General features: G+C 43.1%; 1 long non-coding RNA gene across 1 annotated transcript in view; it reads right to left on the bottom strand.

Annotated features, from left to right (window-relative positions):
• Window positions 1-26,077, bottom strand: part of LOC136399307 (uncharacterized) — a 597,663-nt gene that overhangs the window by 247,736 nt on the left and 323,850 nt on the right. The gene's annotated exons all lie outside the window — the stretch shown is intronic.

Genomic DNA, 26,077 nt, shown 5'->3' with positions numbered 1-26,077 from the left:
AAATGGATGTCTGAATATGTACACTTACTTAAAATCGCTCCTTTGTTACCCTGACAGTATTTGAAATATTTTTTAATACATTTTAAAAATTTGGGCCTGCAAAGCAGTGGCACAGTGGATAGAACATCAGATTGGGATGTGGAGTACCCAGGTTTGAGACTTTGAGGTCGCCAGCTTGAGCACGGGCTCATTGGGTTTGAACAAAACTCACCAGCTTGAGCCCAAGGTTGCTGGCTCAGGTAAGGGGTCACTCAGTCTGCTGTAGCCCCCCAGTCAAGGCACATATGAGGAATCAATCAATGAACTAAGGAACCACAGCAAAGAATTCATGTTTCTTATCTCTCTCCCTTTCTGTCCCTATCTGTCCCTCTCTCTGACACTCTCTGTCTCTACCACAAGAGGAGAAAGTAAATAAATTTTTAAAAATTAAAAATTAGGGCCTTTCTAAATACAAATATTTTTTCTATCCAGGAGTCTTACATTTATTGTTTAAATTTTAGAGGAGACAGGACAGAGACACAGACTCCCAGATGCATGCCCCAACCAGAATACTCCCAGCACGCCCCCTACAAGGCGATGCTCTGCCCATCTGTTGCTGTTGCTTTCAGAGCGAAGCCATTTTTTTGTAGTCATTGAATAGTCACAAGGAGGTGAAGGACTTGGTAGGAAAGACAGTCAATATTGTAAAAACTGAGGTATTGTGTGAAAACACGGGCCCATTCCCCAAATTTAGCTCCCTCTCCCACCCTCTGGGAATATAATGAAAGTCACAATGAGTGTGCTCTGGGATTTTGAAATTTTTACCAGTTCCTTGGTTGAGAGGAATCCAAAAGGAAACTCTTCCAATGTGATCCCAGTTGTAAGCAGCTAGTGTTTTGATCTAACACGACTTGTGCTCCAGCATGTTTTGATAAACTAATTTTTTTTTCTGGCCAGCCCTCACGTTATGTCTGTATTCCATAAGTAGTTTTCTGAACCTGCCTCCACCTCAGGTCTTTGCATAACAATTTGAGGTAGGAAGCAGAATTCCAGAGACACTGCAGCGTCTACAGGCTGGATGGGAGGTGGTACAAATATAGTTGGAGAAAATTCCAGGTTGGAAAATGCCCCATATACTAGCTGTGGCAACCCTGATTGATAGTTGGGGAGTCACTGTGTGAGTATGGGAACACCCACAGGACTACTTTCTGTCCTGCAATCTCTGGTGCAGAAGCCCTTGCTCGCAAATGAAAAGGAACTTGGATCAGTTCCAGCGGTGGTCCTATGGCCAGTCCTCCAGGCTGTGTGTATCTAAGAAGGCAGAGCTAGAGGGCCAAAGTAGCTCTAGGCAACATCCAAGATCAACCTGGACAGCGACATGTGGCCAGTGCATGCAGGCCCAAATGAAATTATGAAAAGTTACGAAGAGACAGCTCTGAAGAAGTATTAACTTATGCCACGTGAGCGTTAACCATCCTTGGGAACTGGAACCCTCGGGAGCAGGTGCACTAGCTGAGAGCTTTGTCCTCATATTATGAAGACACAGGAGGGGGAAGATGTATTGAAGGAAATTTATTTCAAGTATGATACAGAACATTTTTTTAAAGTAATCTTTAATTACTATTAACTTATTTCTTAATAGCGATACTTATTGTACCAAATTATTACATGCTTTAATCCTCCACATCTCATATCCCTTGTCGTGTCTCTGAAACATTCTGGAACTTGGCACTATTGATTCTTGGTGTATGGGAATAGAAAATGAAACAGCGCTTGGTTTTGGTATGAAACTGTTTTCCTGTCCAAGAGTTGTGTATTTCACGTTCGTTCTTGGTCCTTACACAGACTCTCGCAGTTCTGGTTTAATCAAGCTGCTTTCCTTTGTTCTAATAGCAGAAACGTTTCACGATCCAACTTTCTTCCCGCATCCATGCCGGCACCTCAATCCTAGCTCCTGCACAGTTGGATTTCAGTAACCGCAGTATTTGACAAAAATAACTTTTTACAAAACTTTTCTGTCTCAGTCCAGCTGCAACAAGTCTGTTCCGGTGTTTCAAGTGTGAAAAGGTATGAAATTAAGTGGACAGAGACTTAAAGTTGTATACATACAGATGGCTTTGGGAGGATGGCACGGCAAACTCTACTTTTCCTGAGCTGTAAGATGGCTGCTTTCAGAGAAGCATCCGTCTTTATTCATGGATAAACGTGGTTCATTAGCAATTCAATTAAGTTTCAAAGACAATCCCCACCATACCATACAAATGTAACTTTACACCAATAAGAAACTACCTTCCAGCTACTTCCGGAAAACATGAGTGGGCCGATCAAGAATCAAGCATAACTCTTTGTTAACTGGGCAGGTAAGGTGGGGGGGTTGGTCCGCACCCCTGTCCTCAAGATATATCCAAATTGCAAAATACCCTGTTTATATTCCAGTCCCCAACAGATCCCCCTTTTATCTTTTTTAAAACTTCAGTTCGTGTGCTGTAATTCATACTCATCTGAATTCCCATGTTCTCATTTGGAGGCAGACTGGAAATAATAAACAACAAAATTAAAATATCCATGCTAAGAGATGCTATAACAAGTGTCCTAATACAATGAAGTGATTAAAGCCTATTAGATTATCAATTAAAATCTTAACTAATACAACGGGATCTAAAATTTTTAGTCTCAAATGTCCTTAACATGTTAATGTAATTTTACCTCGTCCATGTTGACACCATCACTGCTTCATATTATTTGTAAATGTAACCCAACCCCATTTCAGTCTGAGAACTGTCCCAAGGAGCAGGAGTCACACATATTCAGAAAAAGTCCACAAGGCACTGGAGTAGTGGTCACATTTCCACACTTTGCAGCTAGAGTCCAAGTCCCAATGACTACTGCTTCTAGCTGGCAATGATTCAGGTAAGACTGGAAGAGCCATCTGCAGCATGTATGGAGACAGAGCTTTTTTCTTTAAACTGGAGAGATGAACTCAGGGTCCCTTTCCCTGGAGCTTTGCAGCCTTGGGGTGGGGGAGAGAACCTTGGGATACGCTATGCTGGGTGGCAGAGGTAAATTCATAACCGAAGTTGACAAAAAGGAGAAAGAGGGCTCTAAATTAGAAGTAGGTCCCAGCCTAATACAGGCATCAGGCATTGAGGCAGGAGGAATAAGGGAGACACTATATATTAAACAAAGCAGCAGAAAATAAGACTATCAACACCCACAACAGGTCTTCGAGGGATGAATAAAAACCTCAATATTCAGGCAAGGCATAGTGACCCTCGTGTCTATAAGAAATGAGATCAGTTTACCTGAAACTTGGAAGAAATCCCCTAGGTTTGCCCACAGTGACCTGAGATGGGTCCAACGGCCATGGACACCTTTAGCCTTCAGTGGCAAGTCCCAGCAGGTTGGGCATGGTTAGGTCACAGGTGGCTGGAGCAGGGCTGGAAGAGATTGAACCCTCCCTTAGAGGAACGAGGGGGCAGCCTACCTGCCAGTGTCCCTTTTTTCACACACCAAAGGCATGTCCCTGGTAGGGGCAGAGAAGCCTGGTAGGCTTTACCTCAGTGACCTTCCTTTCCACTCTTGAAGCAGGGCCCTGATGGGGTCCATTGAGGCCCCTTTGGGGTGTTGGAGCCTTTAAGGCTGTATGCCAAAAGCAGTTATTTTGCCTGATCTCTTGGGCTCTGTCTGCCTTTTTGTTCTTGGTCATTATAGACCTTAAAAGCCATGCTCAGGAGGTCTTCATGAGGGTTTTGTGGGTCCTCATCTGCCTATAGAAACTTTTTCTGTATATTTGGAGCTATTTTGAAAAGACAAAGCAGCATTATTAGCTGGATCAAATAAAAGAGGGTAGAAGTTTGCAGTAGATAGAGGTTTGGTGTCTTGTAGGATTCCAGAGTCTCAGCTGCTTTACATCTGCATTCAAAAGAAATTTTTTAAAGTAAAAAGCATGATATAGAAAATTTGCAAGAGTTCCAGGATATGACTCCCCTCCCTTTTTAATATTATTTACAATTGAACTTTAAGCATTTGTTGGGCACTCTTTATAATACCTTGACTTCAAAGATTGTAAGAAATACTTGTCTTTATGTTAACTTCTAACAATATATAATAACTATTTTGAAGCAATATTCTCATACTTTCCAAAACATTTCTACCGCATTAATTAACAGGCAATTTAAAGAGTATTTATTAAGGCTGGAAAATACCAGTGTGATTTTCATTATTTTCTTATAGTAAAAAAAATCTACACTTTTATTATGCAAATCTATGCTGCTTTAAGCCTTGCAGCAGCTGCAGCTTTAGCCTAGAGCAGCCTGGCTAAATTAGCAAGTCTTTAGGATCCACATTCCATTTTATTTAAATTTAAATGAGCATGCTTTACTTATTTAATTAAAATTAAAAATTTGTAGGGAAGAAATTTTATTTTTTCAATATGAGAGCCGGCATTTCCAACTTTTTGCATACAAGAACTTAATTCATGCCTTAAAAACAATTACATTTAGACATTAAACAAATACTTCAAAAACAAGAATCACACAAATCAGTGAAACCCGGGATTTTAGAGATTAGAACATGGCCTGCTTGATATTTCTCAAGGCTATTTTGATAGGAACATAATGATAAAAACCAAACAATTCTCTCTCAAGAAATGTGCAAGCGGTCGTGTGAAATTCTATTTAGCTATACCCAAATAGGCGTTCCCTTTGCCCTCTTTCCAGGTATAGAATAGGAAAGAAAGAAAATGATAGTTAAGAGGATTTTAGCTAAAACATTAAAGAGCTAAAACAGAAAATGAGACAATAATAGAATGTTGGAAACCATGGGAGTCCAAAAAGACCAGAGTAACAGGCCTATTGAAAGGAAGAAAGGAACCCTGCCAAGCACGTCTCCAGTGAGAAGGGTACCCATACAAACTAGGGGGACAAATTTTATAGGGTAAGGGAGAGTCGAGCAAGTGGGTGTTGAATTAAAAGTCCTCGTATGTCCAGAATGCTCCTCCTTGGGGCGGTTGACAAGCTTTTTGGAATTCCTCTGTCTCACGGGAGATACGTCCACTGAGTAAGGGTGAGGTCTGACAGATAAGCAGAACATCAAAAGAGCAGTTTGGAATTCACATATCTATCGTTTCTCAACTCTGTTGTATGATAAAAAATGAAAAGGGGGGAGAAGGAAAGGGTATGGGGTTCAGGAAGGTTTTTCTTGGACCAACCATCTTCTGGAGCTACTTCCTGCTCTCATGCCTATTGGGGTCCTCCAGGAACCTCCCCCCCTTTGGGGTTATTGGAGTAGGGGTTGTAAAAGCATTTAATTGTAAATAATCCTGGAGATTTCTCTCATTTGAGCCTACAAAAACTTGATAAAAAGGCAAGAATTAAAAGTAGGCACAAAATTATGATTGGTCCTATCATTGGTGCTAGCATTGAGAACAGGGATGGGTTTTTTTTTTTACAATTTTCTGATTGGCGAAGGTCTGCATGTGGTTCTGTAAGAAACTAGTGAACAAATGTAAGAGGCAGGGTTCAAAAGTTAGAAAAATAGGCCCTGGCCGGTTAGCTCAGTGGGAGAGCGTCGTCCTAGCGTGCGGAAGTCCTGGGTTTGATTCCCGGCTAGGGCACACAGGAGAGGCGCCCATCTGCTTCTCCACCCCTCTCCCTCTCCTTCCTCTCTGTCTCTCTCTTCCCCTCCCGCAGCCAAGGCTCCATTGGAGCAAAACATGGCCCAAGCGCTGGGGATGGCTCCTTGGCCTCTGTCCCAGGCGCTAGAGTGGCTCTGGTCGTGACAGAGCAACACCTCGGATGGGCAGAGCATCGCCCCCTGGTTGCCGTGCTGGGTGGATCCTGGTCAGGTGCATTCGGGAGTCTGACTGCCTCCCAGTTTCCAACTTCAGGAAAAAAAAAAAAGTTAGAAAAATAGAGTGAGTGGACCAATGAAAGGCAATAGTCAAGACACCCAGTTTGTGTGAAGCCACTGATTCCATGTTTATGAATTCGCTGGGCTTCAGAGAGAGAGAGAGAGAGACTAGGTATAAGACAGGGCAGTGGCCAATCTCCCTGTCCCTAGACCCACATTTATACAAATTCTTAAAGCAACAAGAAGAGAAATTACCTGTATAACTCGTTTGGTCCTTAGATTGATGGGTAGTGTACTAGGAACTGAAAGAGGCTCATGGGGTGGAATTAGGTTGATATTTGGAGTGAGATAGATTAGTGTCCAGTTTTCTGTGCAATTATTAGGGAGACACATGTAGGTGTTGGTCCCACATGTGTAGAAGGCAGGCTAGATTGGGTGAGGCAGGCTGAGAGGTGAGTAGAGAATAGAAGGACAAGGGGTTGGTTTCATTTCTCTGTTTCTGAGCTCCAAATGGTCAGGGTGGAGGAAAGAGTCACCCTTAGAAGCAATGGGAGTGTGCATCTGTCCACGTGAAAGTCAGTCCTTGGGTGATGTAATGCTGGAAGCACCTCTTGGACAGTCTGAACAGTTTGCTGAGTAACCTGTAAATCCTGCAAGTACTTAGGGAAAGGGTGGTTACATTTCTACAGTTTGCAGCTAGAGTTTAAATACTAGTGACCACTAAGTCGAGCTGGAGTTAGCAGCAGGTCCAAGCCTACAATAGGCATGGGGCATTGAGATAAAAGGAATAAAGGAGATACTATACATTAAATAAAGGAACAAAATTAGACTGTCAATACCCACAGTAGAGATCTTTTAGGGAAAAATAAAAGTTAAATATTTAGGCAAGGCATAGTAGATGGCCCTTGTGTTTACAAGAAATGAGATTAGCCTGACCTGTGCTGGTGCAGTGGATAAAGCGTCGACCTGGAAATGCTGAGATCACCGGTTCGAAACCCTGGGCTTGCCTGGTCAAGGCACATATGGGAGTTGATGCTTCCAGCTCCTCTCCCCTTCTCTCTGTCTCTCCTCTCTCTCTCTCTCTCTCTCCTCTCTAAAAATGAATAAATAAAATAAATATTAAAAAATAAATAAAATAAAAATAAGAAATGAGATTAGCTTCTCTGCTATTTGGAAGAAATACCTTAGGCCCTTGACAATGTCCTTGGACCTTCAGTGGCAATTCCTAGCATGCTGGGCAAAGTCAGGTCACAAGTAGCTGGAACAGGGCTAGAAGAGACTGAACCCTCCCTCCATGGAGCAAGGGGGCATCTTACCTTCTCATGTTCCTCTTTCCACAGCAAAGACATGTCCCTTGATGGGGTTGGGAAGCCTGGCAGGCTTCAGTTCAATGACCTTTCTTTCCACTTTGGAGCAGGGCCCCTATGGAATCCTATGAAGCCCTTTAGGGCGCTGGAGCCTTTAAGAGCATATGCCAAAAGCTGGTATTTCCTGACTTCTTTGGGGCCTTATTTGCCTTTTCTGTTACTTCCTTCGCCATTATAGACCTTAAAAGCCATGCTCAGAAGATCTCACTGAGGGGCTTGACTAAGAGAGCAAAATTGGGAATTCAGTGTTTAATGAAGCCTATAAGACTGAGGAGAGAAAGGATTTGATATGTGGTGGTAGATGGTTGAAGACTGGAGGATCTGAGTTAGATCTAGGTTGAGCCTTAGCAGAGAAGACACAATATCCCTTTAAAGTGAGGAAGTTAAGAATAGTGGTGGTGTGACTCCTTGAGGCAGGCACGGAGGGGTTGCAGAGGAATAGGTTATCTACATATTGTAAGAGAGTATTAGTTTTGAGATTGCATGCTGCTAAATCCTGAGTTAATGCCTGCCCAAACAGGTGTGGGCTGATTTTGATCCCCTGTTGTAAAATAAATTGCTGGGCTGCATTAGTATCCGGGTCAGTAAATAAAGGAAAATGCAAACAAAGTTAGAGTCAGGGTGTAGAGGAATGGTAAAGAAGACATTCCTGAGGTCTAGCATTGTGAAGTGAGTGGTGTTTGAGGGAATGTGTTACAGTAACTTGTAGAGATTATAGACTACTGGATGGAGGGGAATTATTGCCTCATTGATTAGGCATAAGTCTTGTACAATTGTTAAGCCCCTGAAGATTTTCAAACAGGAAGGATGGGGGTATTGCAGGGAGACTCCGTGGGGATAAGTAAGCCTTGATTTAAGAGGTGGGTGATTATTGGTTTAAGGCCTTAGAAACAGACACAGTTATACATTAAACAAAGACTTCAGAGACAATTATGAATTAACATTTAAATGAGCACACTTTGCTTGTTTAAATTCAAATTATACTAGAGACATTTTCTGACAAACAGAGAGAGACAACAGATTACTCACACAGCTCAATAGAAGGAGCCGGTGGGGTGTGGGGGAGGGGTCAAAGAAGAAAAAGAGACAGCTGCCAGTCTGTTAGGAGGGAGGAGGGGTTTAAGAACACAGTGGAGAAGGGAGGGGCCCCTGGCCAGCAGGGTAGGAGAGAGACTGGCATTTGCATGTGAATGAGAAAGAGGATTCAGAGAAGAGAAGTGTCAAGCCAGTACACACTGCCACCATCACAGCAGCCTGGCCCATGAGGTTTGCATTGGATTCGAACAGATGGTAATGAAACAATAGAGCCACAAACTGTTGGGCCATTAGCTTTAATCCTAGCTTGCACCAGTGGGCAAGTAAAAACACATACTGGGCTATAAAATGCACTCATGCAGTGCTCACAAAGCTACTGACTTATCTCCGTTTTCCTAGACTCAAAGGTTTCTAGCTCACCAGACTTATTCATCTCTGTTCCCCATCACCTTCTCTCTGCACAAACTGGCTTCTCCTTCAACACTCCACCATCTTGGCTGCCTCTCCTGGCCTCTTCCATGTGGCTTCTCTCTGCTTTTTTTTTTTTTTTTTTTTTTTTTTTTTTTTGTATTTTTCTGAAGCTGGAAACGGGGAGATACAGTCAGACTCCCGCATGCGCCCGACCGCGATCCACCTGGCAGGCCCACCAGGGGCGACGCTCTGCCCACCAGGTGGCGATGCTCTGCCCCTCCGGGGCGTCACTCTGCCGCGACCAGAGCCACTCCAGCGCCTGGGGCAGAGGCCAAGGAGCCATCCCCAGCGCCCAGGCCATCTTTGCTTCAATGGAGCCTTGGCTGCGGGAGGGGAAGAGAGAAACTGAGAGGAAGGAGGGGGGGTGGAGAAGCAAATGGGCGCTTCTCCTATGTGCCCTGGCCGGGAATCGAACCCGGGTCCCCCGCACGCCAGGCCGACGCTCTACCGCTGAGCCAACTGGCCAGGGCTTCTCTCTGCTCTTTTTGCTCTCTCCTCTAATGCTAATCTCAGGAACTGAGAGAGAGCAAGCTCCAGTCTGCCCCACTTTATAGTGTAGAAATTCAAACATTTTATCCAATATGCAAAATAGGGAAGTCTCTGATACAAAGTTTAGCCACATCGAAAAGGGTGGGAAAGGCTTAGTCATAAAACAAAGCCCCAGGTTACAAGGATCCTGCCTGCCCACAGTCTGCCCCCAACACACATTAATATCATCTGAGCGATGGGTCTCCCCGTGGGCAGCACCATTTTTAACAAAGTGACCATAATATATTGGGTTGGGAAATAAGTTCGTAGCATTTTTATATTTTCTTTTACAACGATTTGTTGGCTGTTTGGCAAAGGGTAAGTATTCATTCGATAAAACTCTTTCTGCTCTACAAAACTATGTTAATTGTATTTTTGAGTTATTTAATTTTTTATTAGTTTTGAGGCTTAGAAATGGAATACCCAGGAGGCAAAAATCAACATTTTCGACACCTGCTCTTCTTTGCTTTTCATCGAGGTCAAAAAGCTGCCGAAGCAGCCCGGGACATTTGCGACGTGTATGGAGAAGGTGTCATAGGTGAGTCTACAGCCTGGAAATGGTTTGCAAAGTTCAAAAATGGCGACTTTGACGTCGATGACACATGCCGCAGCGGAAGGCCTTCTGAATTCAATGAAGAACTGAGAAATGCTCGAAAAGAATGCCACGGTCAACAAGGAGCTCTACATTGCCCAGCTACACCGCGTGAATGAAGCTATTCGACTGAAAAGACCTGATCGACATGGTCAAACCATACTCCTTCACGACAACGCCAGGCCCCATGTTGCACAAGTCGTCAAAGCCGCACTCCAAGAGCTCGAATGGGAGGTCCTTCAGATCCGCCATATTCTCCGGACCTTGCACCGACCGATTACCATCTTTTTCGCTCCCTGTCAAACCATATGAAGGGCGTTACCTTTGATAACAAAGAGGTCCTTAAAAACCGGCTCAACAACTTCTTTGACACCAGACCAGGCGATTTTTGGCTGAACGGCATCAACAAATTGGTCGAGAGGTGGGAAGAGGTTGTAAACAGCAACGGCAAATATATAATTGATTAACTTATTGATATAATTATTGTTTTTTGTTTAAATAAAAGTCTTCAGTAAAAACGCTACAAACTTATTCCCCAACCCAATATTTTATCTGTCCAACAAGAGAGGAGGTGGCTTTCAGGAGGGGAGAGACAAGTGGGAAAGATTTGTAGAGGGACCAGAGAGGGGTACTGAGAGAGGGGTGTTCCAGGGGTCAGGCAGGAGTTAGAGAGAGCTGGGAGTCATTGGAGAAGGAAAGATTATGAGCAAAGGTTTTAGGTGAGGTTTCTTTGGCCAAAAACGACCTGCATGTAGAACAGAAGGCACAGAAATTAAGGACAGGAGTGAAAGTAAAAGGAAGCCTGCACGTAAGGGATTTCTGATGCCCTCCTCGTCTGGTGGCAAAAATTTTCAAGATCTGTTAGGATATTGTAATGGTAGTAGAAAGCAACCTGGCTAGGTGCCTAGACTTTTGAGGAAGTCTGTAGAAGCTAGCCACTCGGAGTAGAAACCTCCCAAACTGTGAACCTCAGAGAGTAGAGTGAGTCCCAAAGAAAGAGGAGTCCTGAAGGAGTAGAGGAGTCCCAAAAGAGTAGTCCTGAAGGAGTAGAGAAGTAGTCCCTGAGGCCTGAGATTGGGAGGAGCCCATGTTACGAGGGGAGTCTGGTTGGACGGTTTGGACTGAGAAGAGCCCACAATAGAGGAGACTGGTGAGAGAAGGGGGCATCCCACCTTCAGTCACAATTCTGAGAGGAGAAAATCTTCGTAAAAACTGAGTCTAAGACAGGAGGTCATCACCAAAGGCTGAGATCCCGGGATGTAGGAGAGGGGCCTGGCTAGGCACACCTAGACTTTCGTGGAAGTCCATGAAGAGTACAGGCAGACCACTTGTAGATATAAGGTCTGAGGTCAAATTCATCCGACCAGGAAAGGGTGTTATTGGAGAGAAATTTGGAAACCAAGTGGGGAAGGGGAGGGAGAGACTCCTTACCTTTCTCAGGTCCAGCAGGGGTTCAGGACATGGTTAGACTGCCGGCCAAACAACCTACAATTACTCGTCCAAACAGAATCAGGGAGTAAGCCCGGAATGAGCTGCCGCTGCCCATTGCTTCCCTGGTTGTAAGTTTGGATGGCAAAGAGGGATTGTCTAGGCAGTTAGTACCCTGACCTGGGTTTCGGCAGCAAATGTTGGAATCCATGGTAGTTCGAAAAGACCAGAGTAACAAGCTTTTTTTTTTTTTTTTTTTTAAGAATTTTATTTATTTATTTATTTTTGTGGCAGAGACAAAGTCAGAGAGAGGGACAGACAGACAGGAAGGGAGAGAGATGAGAAGCATCAATTCTTTGTTGCGGCTCCTTAGTTGTTCATTGATTTATTTCTCATATGTGCCTTGACCGGGGGGCTACAGCAAACCGAGTGACCCCTTGTTCGAGCCAGCAAACTTGGACTCAAGATGGTGAGCCTTGCTCAAACCAGATGAGCCTGTGCTCAATCTGGCGACCGCAGGGTCTTGAACCTTTGTTCCTCCATATCCCAGTCCAATGCTCTATTCACTGTACCACCGCCTGGTCAGGCAACAGGCTTTATTGAAAGGAAGAAAGGAACCCTGCCAGGCATTTCTCCCGGAGAGAAGAGCGCTGGTTACAGATTAGGGGTAATTTTTATAGTGTTTTGGAGAGCCTGAGGGGGTACTGAGTCAGAAGTCTTGGTATGTCTGGAATGCTCCTCGTTGGGGGGCTTGCCAGGTTCTTGGAATTCCTCTGCCTCAGGGGCAATAGTCCAGTAAGGGTGAGGTCTGACAAATAAGCAGGACATCAAGAGGGCAGTTTGTAATTCACATATCTATCAGGGAGGAAGCCCCCTTCTTATCTAGACTACAGGGGTCTTACCCTGACTTGATTCCAGTCCCTTGGCACATATGAGAAATGAATCAATGCACAACACATTTGCCAAAATGAAGAATTGATGCTTCTCATCACTCTCCCTTTTTGTCTTTTTATAAAGTACTGCACCCCAGATTCAGAAAGGCACTGTACCTCATTTCATCGAGTTCACGTAGAGATACTCAGTCCAGATAAGGTTTGAAGAGTTTTATTAGAGGAGGAAATTTATTAAATATGCTGGCCGATATAGCTTACACTGGGCAGCAGTCCCAAATCATGTGTGTCTATAATAGTCTAGGGGCAGGTTATATACCCTGAATTATACATGGGCGGGGGAAAAGTGACATCATGGCATAAGCTTATAATCTTTGTCTTTACCTACACAAGTTTGGGAAAAGGATGAAGTTAGCAAGTTTATAACATCTGTTTATAGGATTCATAATAGATGCTTCTACACATTAAAATTTGCAAGGCAACACAATGGTAAAAATGTCACTTTACATATTAAAAGACATTTCTATATTTTCTAGGGTTCAGTTACTATTCCTTTGTCTAGACTCTAGAGATATGTGACATTCGAATAAAAGTTATAAAATACATTAATAGGCTTTAGAAATAACTTCAAAGGAACTAGTCCAGTAAACAGATGAGCCCAGACTCCCAGGATGGCTAGGAGCTGAAGAGTCCTTGAGATAGAGAAGTCGTCAGACTCCCAGGATGGCTAGGAGCTGAGGAGTCCTTGAGATAAGGAAGTCACAAGAACTGCTAAGACAGAAAATGTAACCACATCCTAGGGGATAGATAGGGATATTTCCAGCTGGGGCTTTCAACTGTATGACTGGTTACTAAGGCACGTGACTAGAATTTAATTTGGGGGAACCAATTGCTAAATGCCAAATTTGCTTCTGTATGAACTGCTTGCTTGCTATACTATAAAAACCCCTAGACTGTAGGCGCTCGGGGTGTGGCTCTTGTGACTATCACTTGAGTACATCCCTGCGCAGGTTTGTTTTGTTTTGCTTTGTTTTCTTTTTCTCTTGGCCATAAAACTTTGTCTGAAACTCTCCAAACGTCTCCAGTGTTTGTTTTACCCGGCGAGTGCAACATTTTATGGGGGCTCGCTCCGGGATTCCCATTACGGGAATTTTGGCTGGGGACAGGCGGAACAGCTCGAGCTGGTGAGTATTTTGTTGTGGAATTCCCTTGTTTCTGTAATCTGTCTGGCTCCGGAGCATTTGCAGTCTGTGGTGGCAGACAGGACGCTGTCAGAGACCCGCCCAGACACTCGGGCCAAAGGGCAGGACGCTGCCGGCCGAGGTTTCTGTTTCTGTCTGAAATCGATCGATCGTTTTGAAGTAGTGAGCTCACTCGCGCTGCGCCGCGCTGCTGTCTGGTTGTTTGTTTAGCCTGAATGACTGTGTAGGAAATTTTGTGTATTGCCCTCCTGGGATTTGCTGCACTGTTGTGTTTGGTGTTAATTTGTTTGCCAGTACAGTGTGATCAACGCTCATCCATCTAGATCACCCTGCTTATAGGGTAGGGAATCCTGTGTGTTGTCTTTGTAGGACTAGAAGCATACCTGGCTGAGAAGAACAAGTACCGCGAGATGGGACAGCAAGAATCTACTCTTAAATCCCCTCTTGATTGCATTTTAAGTAACTTCTCTGATTTTCAGAAGAGAGCTCAGGGTTATGAGGGACCTCCACCCGATCGAGAAACTCTCCGGACCTTAAGCCAAGTGGAGTGGCCATCTCTTAAGGTTGGATGGCCATCTGAAGGAACCTTTGATCTGCCTATAGTTTTTGCAGTAAGAGCCATTATATATCAGGTGCCTCACCCAGACCAATATGTGTATATAGATGTTTGGATAGATATAGCTACAGACAAACCTAGGTACATTAAGAGGTGCATAAAAGCTAATCAAAAGGTTAAGAGAGCTATTTGTGTGAGCGCAGCGGACATTAAGCCTCACCCTCCCTCCGCTCCACCTGCACCTAAAAGAGAGCCTCCCAAATCGTATCCGGTCCTTTCTGATGTTACTGAGGATATAGTAGACCCTATAAATTATCCTCCTCTTCTTCAGAAGCCCAGGAAGCCAGATTCAACTGTGCCCGAGAATGTCCAGAGTCCTCCCCACACCCGGGGGGGGACCCCTTATGCTCAACCTTCCTTTGATGGAGGTGCCCCAATGTTGCCTCTTAGGGAGGTGCTGCCCCCACTAGATGAAGGACCACATGCACCGTCCCGAATGATTTATATTCCTTTTTCTACTAGTGACCTTTATAATTGGAAACATCAGACCCCGTCGTTTTCAGAGAAACCTCAGGGGTTAATTTCTTTGCTTGAGACTGTTTTCAGGACCCATCAACCAACTTGGGATGATTGTCAGCAGCTTTTGCACACCCTGTTCACAACGGAAGAAAGAATCCGCATCAGCCAAGAAGCTGAAAAAGTATTTAGGGAAGAGGGGGGCACTGAAAGGGAACTAGAGAGGACGCTCCCCAGGAGCCCCCCCTCTTGGGATCCAAACAATGTCAGGGATAGGGAATCGCTTACCCAATATCGCCAGGCTCTATTAAGGGGAATAAGGGCAGCTGCTAAGAAACCAACCAACTTTAGTAAGGTAGGTGAGGTAACTCAGGGGAAGGATGAGTCCCCTGCTGCATATTTAGAGCGGCTAATGGAGGCCTACCGGGTTTATACCCCTATTGATCCTGAGGCAGAGGAAAATCGCAGGCTAATAAACATAACCTTTGCCACTCAGGCAGCCCCAGACATTAGAAAGAAGCTCCAGAAAATAGAAGAATTTGAGGAAAAGAATAAAAGTAAATTATTAGAAATAGCACAGAGAGTCTATGTCAATCGTGATGACCCTGAGTTAGGGAGAGCAGCTGTAAAACTACTCTTGGCACAGCAATCAAAAGGACCAAAAGGGAAACAGCAGCCCTTTAAGGGAAAGAAGGGAACTTTCCCGCAGAAGCAACTAGATAAAGACCAGTGTGCTTATTGCAAAGAGAAAGGTCATTGGAAGAAGGATTGCCCTAAACTACAGGCCGTAAATCAGGAACAAAGCTCACAGGTTTTGCTCCAATTAGATTGACGGGGCCAAGGCTCCATTTCTGTTGGCCCCCAGGAGCCTATGGTCACACTGTCAATTGAGGGGAAACCAACTACCTTCCTAGTTGACACGGGGGCCACTTATTCCGTCCTAAAGAGACCACTTGGGACATTACAAAAGGAATCCACAAAGGTAATAGGGGTCACTGGCAAAGCTGTCTCATATCCTCGAGCCACTGCTCGGATTACAGACCTGGCGCGAGGGACTATTACTCATTCATTCCTGATTATTCCAGACTGCCCTTACCCGCTGTTGGGACGAGATTTGTTGCAAAAATTTCAAGCAACAATAACCTTCAACCAGGAGAAGAATGCAGAGGGCAAGGTATTAGTGACTGTGCCAATATCAGAAGAATACCTGATTGCCTCCCTCCCGGAAGGTAAGAGTGGGTTTACGGGCATCCCCGAGGAAGTAAAGCAGCAGGTTCCTGGAGTTTGGGCAGAAAATAATCCTCCGGGATTGGCAGTACATCAGCCGCCTGTAGTAGTGCTGTTGCGGAGTGATGCCAGCCCAGTACGCATCAGACAGTATCCTGTACCTGCTCGGGCTAAACAGGGTATAGCACAGCACTTGAGGCGCTTATTAGAAGCCGGGATTCTCCGGGAATGCCAATCTGCCTGGAACACTCCTCTACTGCCAGTACAAAAACCTGGAACTCAGGACTATCGCCCAGTGCAGGACCTGCGTGAAGTGAATGCTCGGGTAGAGACCATACATCCTACTGTGCCAAACCCCTATACCCTATTAAGTTCATTGCCACCAACGCATGTTTTCTATTCAGTATTAGATTTGAAAGATGCCTTCTTTTGCATTCCATTAGCAAAGCAAAGTCAGGAAATGTTTGCCTTTGAGTGGAATGATCCTGAGAATGGACTTTCAGGCCAATACACTTGGACCAGGCTCCCTCAGGGTTTTAAGAATTCACCAACCATATTTAATGAGGCTTTGTGCAAAGACTTACAGGAGTTTCGAGCCGGCCACTCTTCAATTGTGCTGCTGCAGTATGTGGACGATCTCCTTATCGCAGCCCCAAACCAGGAGAGTTGCCAAGAAGCTACATTGGAACTACTCCAAGAACTGCAACGGATGGGCTATCGAGTATCTGCTAAGAAGGCCCAAATTGTCACCCAAACCGTGAGTTACTTGGGGTATGACTTGAGGGGAGGACAACGTAGTTTGTCTAGCCAAAGAATTCAGACTATATTACAGATTCCTGAGCCTGTAAGTAAGAGGCAAGTACGAGAATTTTTAGGTGCTGTGGGATATTGCAGACTTTGGATACTGGGATTTGCAGAGCTGGCCAAACCTTTGCATGAGTTAACACGGGGAAAAGAGGAACAATTTGTATGGACAGAGGAGGCACGAGAGTCTTTTCAAAAACTTAAGGAGGCCCTAGTTGCAGCCCCGGCATTAACCCTGCCAGACTTGTCTAAGTCTTTTCAACTATTTGTGACTGAGAAGAAGGGCATTGCTCTAGGGGTCCTCTGTCAAGAACTGGGACCTTGGAAAAGACCAATAGCCTATCTGTCCAGAAGACTAGATCCTGTGTCATCAGGTTGGCCAAATTGTTTGAGAGCACTTGCTGCTACCTCCATCCTTGTTAAGGAGGCCAGTAAACTGACTCTGGGTCAAGACATTCAGGTCATTGGAGAGCACTATTTAGAACAAGTGCTGCGGGCTCCACCGGATAGGTGGATCTCGAATGCCCGACTAACACAGTATCAGGCACAGTTGCTGAACCCCCCCGCAATACAATTTTTGAAAACAACGGCCTTGAATCCTGCTACATTGCTCCCGTTGCCAGACCCATCGGTGATCCATGACTGTAGACAAATATTAGATACCATTACAGGAGCCAGACCAGATCTACGGGATCAGGCCTATGAGAAGGCAGATTTAACTCTGTTTACAGATGGAAGTAGCTATGTTCGGGATGGGCAAAGGTATGCTGGAACTGCGGTGACCACTCAAGATACTGTGTTATGGAAAAAGGCATTGCCTAAAGGCACATCTGCACAACGGGCTGAGCTTATCGGACTCACACAGGCCCTTAGAATTGCTGAAGGGAAAAGTGCCAACATCTATACAGACAGTAGATATGCCTTTGCCACGGCCCATGTACATGGCGCCATCTACCGGGAGCGTGGGTTATTGACTACTGCAGGAAAAGAAATTAAAAATAAAGATAAAATTTTAGCTCTATTAGAAGCCATTTGGTTGCCTAAAAAGGTGGCAATAATACATTGCAAAGGACATCAAAAGGGGGATTCCCCTATAGTAAAAGGAAACCACTTTGCTGATCAAGCGGCACGGAATGCAGCAGAAGAGGAGGAACACACTAACCAACTGCTACTCATCCCACCCCCTACTCTACAAATAGAACCGAGGTATGAGCCAAAAGAAGAAGAGAAAGGTAAGCAACTAGGGGGTAAGAAAAGTAAACAGGGATGGATAGAATTACCAGACAGCAGAATATACCTACCACAAGGAGTGTTAAGACAAATAATTCAAGAAATACATAGCAGCTCCCACTTAGGACAACAAAAACTAGAACATCTAGTAAGAAAATATTATGAGGGAGCGGAAATCAGAGATATCATACACTCTGTTGTGTCTAGGTGTCAGGCCTGCGCCAAAGTAAATGCTGTCAATAAGAAATTACCTCCTCTCATCAGGCACCGAGGAAAAGCTCCTGGAGAACTATGGGAAGTAGACTTTACCGAAATGACTCCAGGGAAATTAGGCTATAAATATTTGCTTGTTCTAATAGACACCTTTACTGGATGGACTGAGGCTTTTCCTACAAAAGGAGAAACTGCTTCAACAGTTTGTAAAATACTTTTAAGAGAAATCATTCCACGATATAGCATTCCCATTGCTATAGGGTCAGATAATGGACCTGCTTTTGTGTCCAAGATATCACAGGAATTAGCAAAAAGATTAGAGATCAATTGGAAATTACATTGCATTTATCGGCCTCAAAGTTCAGGGCAAGTCGAGAGGATGAATAGGACCCTTAAAGAGACTATAATTAAGTTAAGAGAAGAGACTGGCGAAAATTGGGTAGAGCTACTCCCTTTTGCATTATATAGGGTTCGAAATACACCTTATACAGGAAAATGGACTCCTTATGAGTTAATGTATGGGCAACCAACTCCTTTGGTTCCACAAATAACGAGGGAAGAAATTGAGGGTTCTAATCAAAGTTTTCTAAAGTCCTTACAGGCATTACAACTGATACGTGCAGAAGTACGGGCGCTTAGAGACCAGCAGAAGGACCAACTCAAAGGACTTCCACTGCCAACTCCACCGGAGCCAGGACAATGGGTATGGATTCTTAACCACCGTCGCGGGAACCTTGACGCTCGGTGGCAAGGACCGTTCCAGGTACTGTTCAGCACACCCACGGCTGTGAGAATAGCTGAAAAACCTTACTGGATTCATCTATCACATGTAAAGTTAGCTCAAGAACCGAGCTTAAAGGAAGCCAAATGGAGAGTCAAAGCGGATCCCCACAATCCCTTAAAAGTGCGGTTCTTACCCGAATCGTAGCAATGGTTTTCTTTTGTATGTTATCCAATATTAAACCAGTACCTGCTTTCCAGGAAAACCTGAATCATCCAGAGAATTTATGGGTAGCTTTAGCACGCACCCTAAATGTCTCATCGTTTTGCCTTGAACAGGATAGTCATTCTCATTTCATGTTAGGAAAATGTCTACGCCCAGTATGTAAACCGGCAGCTGACATAAGGAATTTAACTTTCTTCTCCAGTATCCCTAATAAGACTGTAACTTATCTAGATTTAGCAAACTGGGGAAAAGTTTCTTATCAGTTGCCAAGCCATGCATTACAGATTCATACTCCCCATAGCATTATTGTACCCAATGATACTTGTGTTCTTTTTGTTAATTGTAGTAAAAATTGTAAGACAATCCCTGGTTTTTTACCCTGTAAGAATACTATCAAATACCCTTCCATTTATGGCTATGTTACCCTGCCTACTGGATGGTTCTTTACCTGTAACTCTATGACATATAATTATATTCCCCCTAATCTTACTGACACCACTTGTTGTTTATCTAGGATTGCTACTTTCTTACCTAACAAGAATGATTTGTTACTTCTTGAGCATAATACCACTCTTCGCAGCAGGCGTGCTGCCTCCATCCCTGTAGGACCTGAATGTCATGATGAAGTACGATTATTGTCAGAAGCTGAAGGATATGCCATAATTTTAAGTGTTGTAGGGAATCTAGTATGGGGTGCTTACAATCATAGACAAATCCAGCATTTAGCTTGTAACTTAGCTAAAAGCATCAACGAAACGTCTCAAGCATTGACTCTTTTAAATCATGAACAGCAGCAATTACGTCAAGCTATTTTAGATAATCGGGCGGCTATTGATTATCTATTATTATTTCACCACCAGGGTTGTGAAAAAATAAAAGGAATGTGTTGTTTTAATTTAACTGATAACAGCAATGAAATCCAGGATAAAATAGATAAGATAAAACAGTTAGCAGAGCACATTCAGCAAAATAATGACAATTTAGATTGGTTCACCTCTATATTCAAACTGTCACCTTGGCTAACTACATTGATAACTACACTAGCAGGACCATTGTTAGTATTGTTATTGGCCCTCACTATTGGACCCGTAATCCTTAACAAGTTATTTGCTTTTATTAAGGAAAGAATAGAAACAGTTAAAATAATGATTTTATCTCAGCCATACCAACGCCTTAGTGCAGCCGAAGAATCTCCGTTATAGTTAAGGATTTAACTAGGACAAAGAAGAGGAGGAAATGTGACATTCGAATAAAAGTTATAAAATACATTAATAGGCTTTAGAAATAACTTCAAAGGAACTAGTCCAGTAAACAGATGACCCCAGACTCCCAGGATGGCTAGGAGCTGAAGAGTCCTTGAGATAGAGAAGTCGTCAGACTCCCAGGATGGCTAGGAGCTGAGGAGTCCTTGAGATAAGGAAGTCACAAGAACTGCTAAGACAGAAAATGTAACCACATCCTAGGGGATAGATAGGGATATTTCCAGCTGGGGCTTTCAACTGTATGACTGGTTACTAAGGCACGTGACTAGAATTTAATTTGGGGGAACCAATTGCTAAATGCCAAATTTGCTTCTGTATGAACTGCTTGCTTGCTATACTATAAAAACCCCTAGACTGTAGGCGCTCGGGGTGTGGCTCTTGTGACTATCACTTGAGTACATCCCTGCGCAGGTTTGTTTTGTTTTGCTTTGTTTTCTTTTTCTCTTGGCCATAAAACTTTGTCTGAAACTCTCCAAACGTCTCCAGTGTTTGTTTTACCCGGCGAGTGCAACAAGATACATACATTAACTATATGCTTTCAGGATGGGAGAGATAGTTTCCATAAGGACAAATGCCTGTAAATGGTCCATTAACATAAAAAAGGTTTAATTTAATCTTCCTGTACCTGGATAGCTATTTACCTATTTCCTTATAGGTGTGGGAGAAGGTCAGAGAATCCAAATCTCCTCCCCCTCTGCATTTACAATACAATGCTATTGGCCATCTTGGTTTTATGCTAATCACACAAGTACAAAGATCATTTACAAAATCTCTGCACCCCTAGCCCAAATTAATAAAATGTTCTTTAAGCTTTCTAAAATATTAATATTAATTTTGTAGCTTTTGGTACCTTACAACAGTCTGTCCATCTCTCTCTCTGTTTCTGCAACTGATGGGGAATTTTCACTGGATTCCAGTCAAAGAGCATATGGGAATCTCTCTTCATCTCTTCTCCTTTCACTTAAAAAACAAAAAGCAAAGAAAAAAACCCTTCTGAATGAAAATTTCTAGTAAACAGTAAAATATTTATGAAATGAACATACATTGAATAGTGAAGGAACCCTCTATGTCAGACAACTAAGCACATTCTGCCTTTTTTTTTTTTTTGTATTTTTCTGAAGCTGGAAATGGGGAGAGACAGTCAGACAGACTCCCGCATGGGCCCAACCAGGATCCACCCGGCACGCCCACCAGGGGCGATGCTCTGCCATGACCAGAGCCACTCTAGCGCCTGGGGCAGAGGCCAAGGAGCCATCCCCAGCGCCTGGGCCATCTTTGCTCCAATGGAGCCTTGGCTGCGGGAGGGGAAGAGAGAGACAGAGAGGAAGGAGGGGGTGGGCTGGAGAAGCAAATGGGCGCTTCTCCTATGTGCCCTGGCCGGGAATCAAACCCGGGTCCCCCGCACGCCAGGCCGACACTCTACGGCTGAGCCCACTGGCCAGGGCACATTCTACATGTCAAAAATGAAATAAACTCTATCCCTTTTAAAACTGGACTTGAATATTTTGAGGTCACAATCACACTGACTTATTAACTTGAAATGCACTGATGACAGCAGGCACAGAGGTTCCCTCTACCAGTCATTTTTTGCAGAAATCTTGGGTTTGTGCACATTCATAATTCAAATTTACTACATAAGTGTCTCTCTTGTCCTAGACTGTGTACATCACAGAGGCATCCATATGTTTTTGCTGTGAACTAGCACAGCTAGTAATTCCAGGGCCTGAGTGGACCAGCACCGAAATAAGAAAATAAGCTGAAAAAGCTTCAATGGAGCCTTTGCTGCAGGAGGGGAAGAGAGAGATAGAGAGAAAGTAGAGAGGGAAGGGTGGAGAAACAGATGAGTGCTTCTTCTGTGTGCCCTGACCAGGAGTCGAACCCACAACTTCCACACGCCAGGCTGACACTCTACCGCTGAGCCAACTGGCCAGGGACATCGGACGAGTTTTTCTAGGAATTTATTTCTTGTAGATTGTCCAGTATTTAGACATAGAAATGCTCATTCTATTTAGTAATCATGCTTGTGATTTTTGTAGATTCAGTTATAAACAGTTGTAATATCTCATTTTTTAATGATTTTGTGTCTTTTTTCTTTAGTTCTTAACAATCTACTTAAAGGTTTGTCTACTTTGTTGAACTTTTCAAGGAAATGACTCTTAGTTCTGTGCAATGTGTGTGTATGTTTTCATGCTCTATATTGCTCATCTGTAACCTTTTTTTATTACTTGCATTGGCTTTCTCTTGTTTTTGTGAGATTTTCTTTTGCTTTTATTGTTTTTGATTATTTTTTAAAATTACATTAGCCAAGATGTCTATCTGCACTCTTTTGTGTTTTTACTTTTTACTAGCTGTATTATGTTTCTATTAATATAACATAGTGTAAATTTAGAGTACTTGGTGTTGATTCAATGCATGTGCATATTGCTAAATCATTACTACAATGTGTTAATTCACATAGGTATCATTTCACATAATTAAAGTTTTTATTATAATGACAACATTTAAGGTCAGTTGTTTTAACAACTTTGAAATATGTATATTATTCAAAATTGTTAATTATAGTATCCATAGTCTACATTAGCTCCCCATAATTTAGTTGTGTTCTATCTGGAAGATTATATGTACTTTCTGACTGTCATCTCCTCATCTTTGCCACCCATTGCCCAAGACATCCACTGTTTCTACTGTCCTTTTTTATCAATAGCTTTCTTTTTAGGTTGACATATGAGTTTTATAAATGTGATCATACACTGTATCTCTGACTTATTTCACTTAGCGTAATACACTCACAATTTATATATATTGGTACATAAGGCAGAGTTTCTTGTATTGTTAAATAATAAATCTCTTTTTGTTTATATGTTACATAATATTTAACCATTGATCTATTGTTGGACACTTAGGTTATTCTTGATTTTTTTGGTCTTTTTCTGAAGTGAGAATCGGGGAGGCAGAAACAGATTCCCGCACGCATCCTACTAGGATCCACCCAGTGTACCATCGGAGGTGTTGCTCCATTGTGACTAGAGCCATTCTAGCGCCTGAGGTGGAGGCCATGGAGCCATCCTCAGTGCCTGGTCCACCTTTGTTCCAGTGGAGCCTTGGCTGCTGGAGGGGAAGAAAGAGAAAGAGAAAAAGTAGAGGAAGAAGGGTAGAGAAGCAGATGAGTTCTTTTCCTGTGTGCCCTGGCCAGGAATCAAACCCAGGACTTATACACGCTAAGTCAATGCTCTACCACTGAGCCAACTGGCCATTGCAGGTTGTTTTTTATGATTTAGAATTTGACATAGTGTAACTTTCTATCATATGATGACTGGCTATTTACTGCTGGTTTTATCATGGGTTCCTACAATATTTCCTTTTCTTCTTTTTTTTTTAAGTGAGAGGTGGAGAGACACAGAGACAGACTCCCACATGTGCCCTGACAGGGATCCACTGGCCACTCCTGTCTGGGGCCTATGCTCTGCCCATCTGGAGCCATGCTCTCAACTGAGCTATTCTTAGAGACTGAGGCAGAAGCTGGACAGAGCCATCAGCAGCTCCCAGGGCTGATATGGTCCAACCAATCCATCCATGGCTGGGGAAGAGGAGTAGCAGGGGAGGGGGTGCGGGGGAGAAGCAGCTTGTCGCCTCTCCTGTGTTCCTTGACTAGGAATTAATCCCAGGACTTGCACATGCAGGGTCAACACTCGACCAGTGAATCACCTGACCAGGGTCACAATATTATTTTCATTAACTTATAGTTTATTATATAGATGGTATTTCATCATGTCTTGTATGGTAAAATGAACTTGCACCACTTGATGATGTTCTAAAATGTTTGTATTTTGTGGGCACAGATAATTTCATAACATACTTAGAACAGAGTTTTGTTTTAAAGAATATTTTACTGATTTTTTTCATGTATTCAATGCTGTATTTCTTGTATAGTTTTAAAGTGACCATTATTTAAATTATTGCCCAGAGAATCTTCTTTTGGATTATCTGCCATAACAAGATATGGTCTGTTCAGCATTTACTTATGTCTATTATGTATATAAAGGTATATATATAATAAAGGGTGGGGCAAAGGCAGGTTTACATTCATTTGGATGGAAAATAATTCATTAATTAGTAAATAATAATACAAGAATAATCTTTGTTTTATGTACTGACAACTGTAAACCTACTTTCCCCCCACACTGTACATGTTTTATTTTCAGTTTTGAGATTATTGTGGTTACTGCTCATTTGGTTTGTTTGTATGGTCAAGGGGAGGGGGAGATATCCTTTCCTTGAAGGCTAACATAAGTTTTCACCATGAAATGGAATTCTAGGGTGTTTTAAACCAGTCTCTCAAAGCCCTGGCCAGTGGCTCAGCGAATAGAGCATTGGCCTGGCATATGGACGTCATGGGTACACTTTTCCTTCAGGATACACAAGAGGAGTAACCAACTGCTTTTCCGCTCTTCCCCCTTCTCTCCCTCTTCCTCTCCCACAGCCAGTGACTCAGTTCGTTCAAGTGTAGCCCCAGGCACTGAGGATGGCTCCACTGGAGTGTGTTAGCCTTAGGTGCTAAAAATAGCTCAGTGTTTGAGCATCTTCCTGTGATGGGCTTTCTGGATAGATTCCAGTGGGGCCACTAGGCTCTCAAGCCTTATAACCAATCAGTAGCTCAGTTGATTGTAGAGCTTTGTCCTGAAGCATAGAGGTTGCCAATTCAATCACCAGTCAGGGCACATATAAGAACAGATTGGCCTGACCTGTGGTGGCACAGTGGATAAAGCATCGACCTAGAAATGCTGAGGTCGTCGGTTTGAAACCCTGGGCTTGCCTGGTCAAGGCACATATGGGAGTTGATGCTTCCCGCTCCTCCCCTGTCTCTGTCTGTCTCTCTCCCTCTCTCTCTCTCCTCTCTAAAATGAATAAATAAATAAAAATTAAAAAAAAGAACACATTGATGTTCTTTCTCTCTAAAACCAATAAATAAAAACATTTAAATAAATTTAGGTTTGGTTCTTGAAAATTTATTTTAACTGAATGTGACCAGTATTTCATTAGTAAACAATCCTATTTTATTAATATTTCTAGGAATTAGTGGCTCATTCTTAGGGAAGAGTCAAAACCATGTTCAGTACATCTTGACTTTGCTGTAGTGTTTCTTTTCAACATGAAACACTTATTTAGAATCTAATTAATAGGATATCTATGGTCCTTCATTTTATAAATACCTGTTTTTCAAATGTGATCAGAATATTAAAACCAACAAAACCAGTAATACTAGAGAAATCTAAACCGTGATGTTTGGGAGATATGAGAGCCATGTAATCAAAGGTTTCTACTTTTAGGGAATCCAGGAAAATATGTCTGACTTTGCATGTGAGCAGACAGATGATAAAAGAAATGACAAAAGAATGCCTGTAACTCATAAAACCCACCTTACTGATAGAAGAGAAAAATGGGGTTGAAGGCATGAAGGTCACAGGTTTATTAGAAACAGCCTTGGACTGAGGTGTCATTCCCATATGGATGTTGTAAAAAGATTTCAGATTGAAAGAAAATTTTATAAATGTAAACGAGTTGAGAAATCTGTCATCAATACTTTCTCAGTTTCACATCTTCAAAAAGTTTTTGCTATTGTCCAAGCCAACATTTTTCTTATGACAGAGACAAAGAGACAGATAGGGACAGACACACAGGAAGGGAGAGAGATAAGAAGCGTCAATTCTTTGTTGGGGTACCTTAGTTCATTGACTGCTCTCTTATATGTACCTTGACTGGGAGCTCGATCAGAGGGAGTGAACCATTCCTCACTTCTTCAGCAAGACAGGGAGAGGGAGACAGGAACGTCAAGCTGCTCCTGTATGTGCCCTGATTGGAGAACCAAACTGGCAACCTTTGTGCTCCAGGGCAGTGTTCCAACCAAGCAAGCTAGCTGGCCAGGGCTAAATTTTTATTGATTTTTAGAAAGAGGGAGAGAGTACGGGAGGAGAATGGGAAGC

This window comes from Saccopteryx leptura, chromosome 3 (genome assembly GCF_036850995.1).
Source record: "Saccopteryx leptura isolate mSacLep1 chromosome 3, mSacLep1_pri_phased_curated, whole genome shotgun sequence".
Classification (NCBI taxonomy): domain Eukaryota; kingdom Metazoa; phylum Chordata; class Mammalia; order Chiroptera; family Emballonuridae; genus Saccopteryx; species Saccopteryx leptura.
This window is presented reverse-complemented; position numbering and strand designations above follow the sequence as displayed.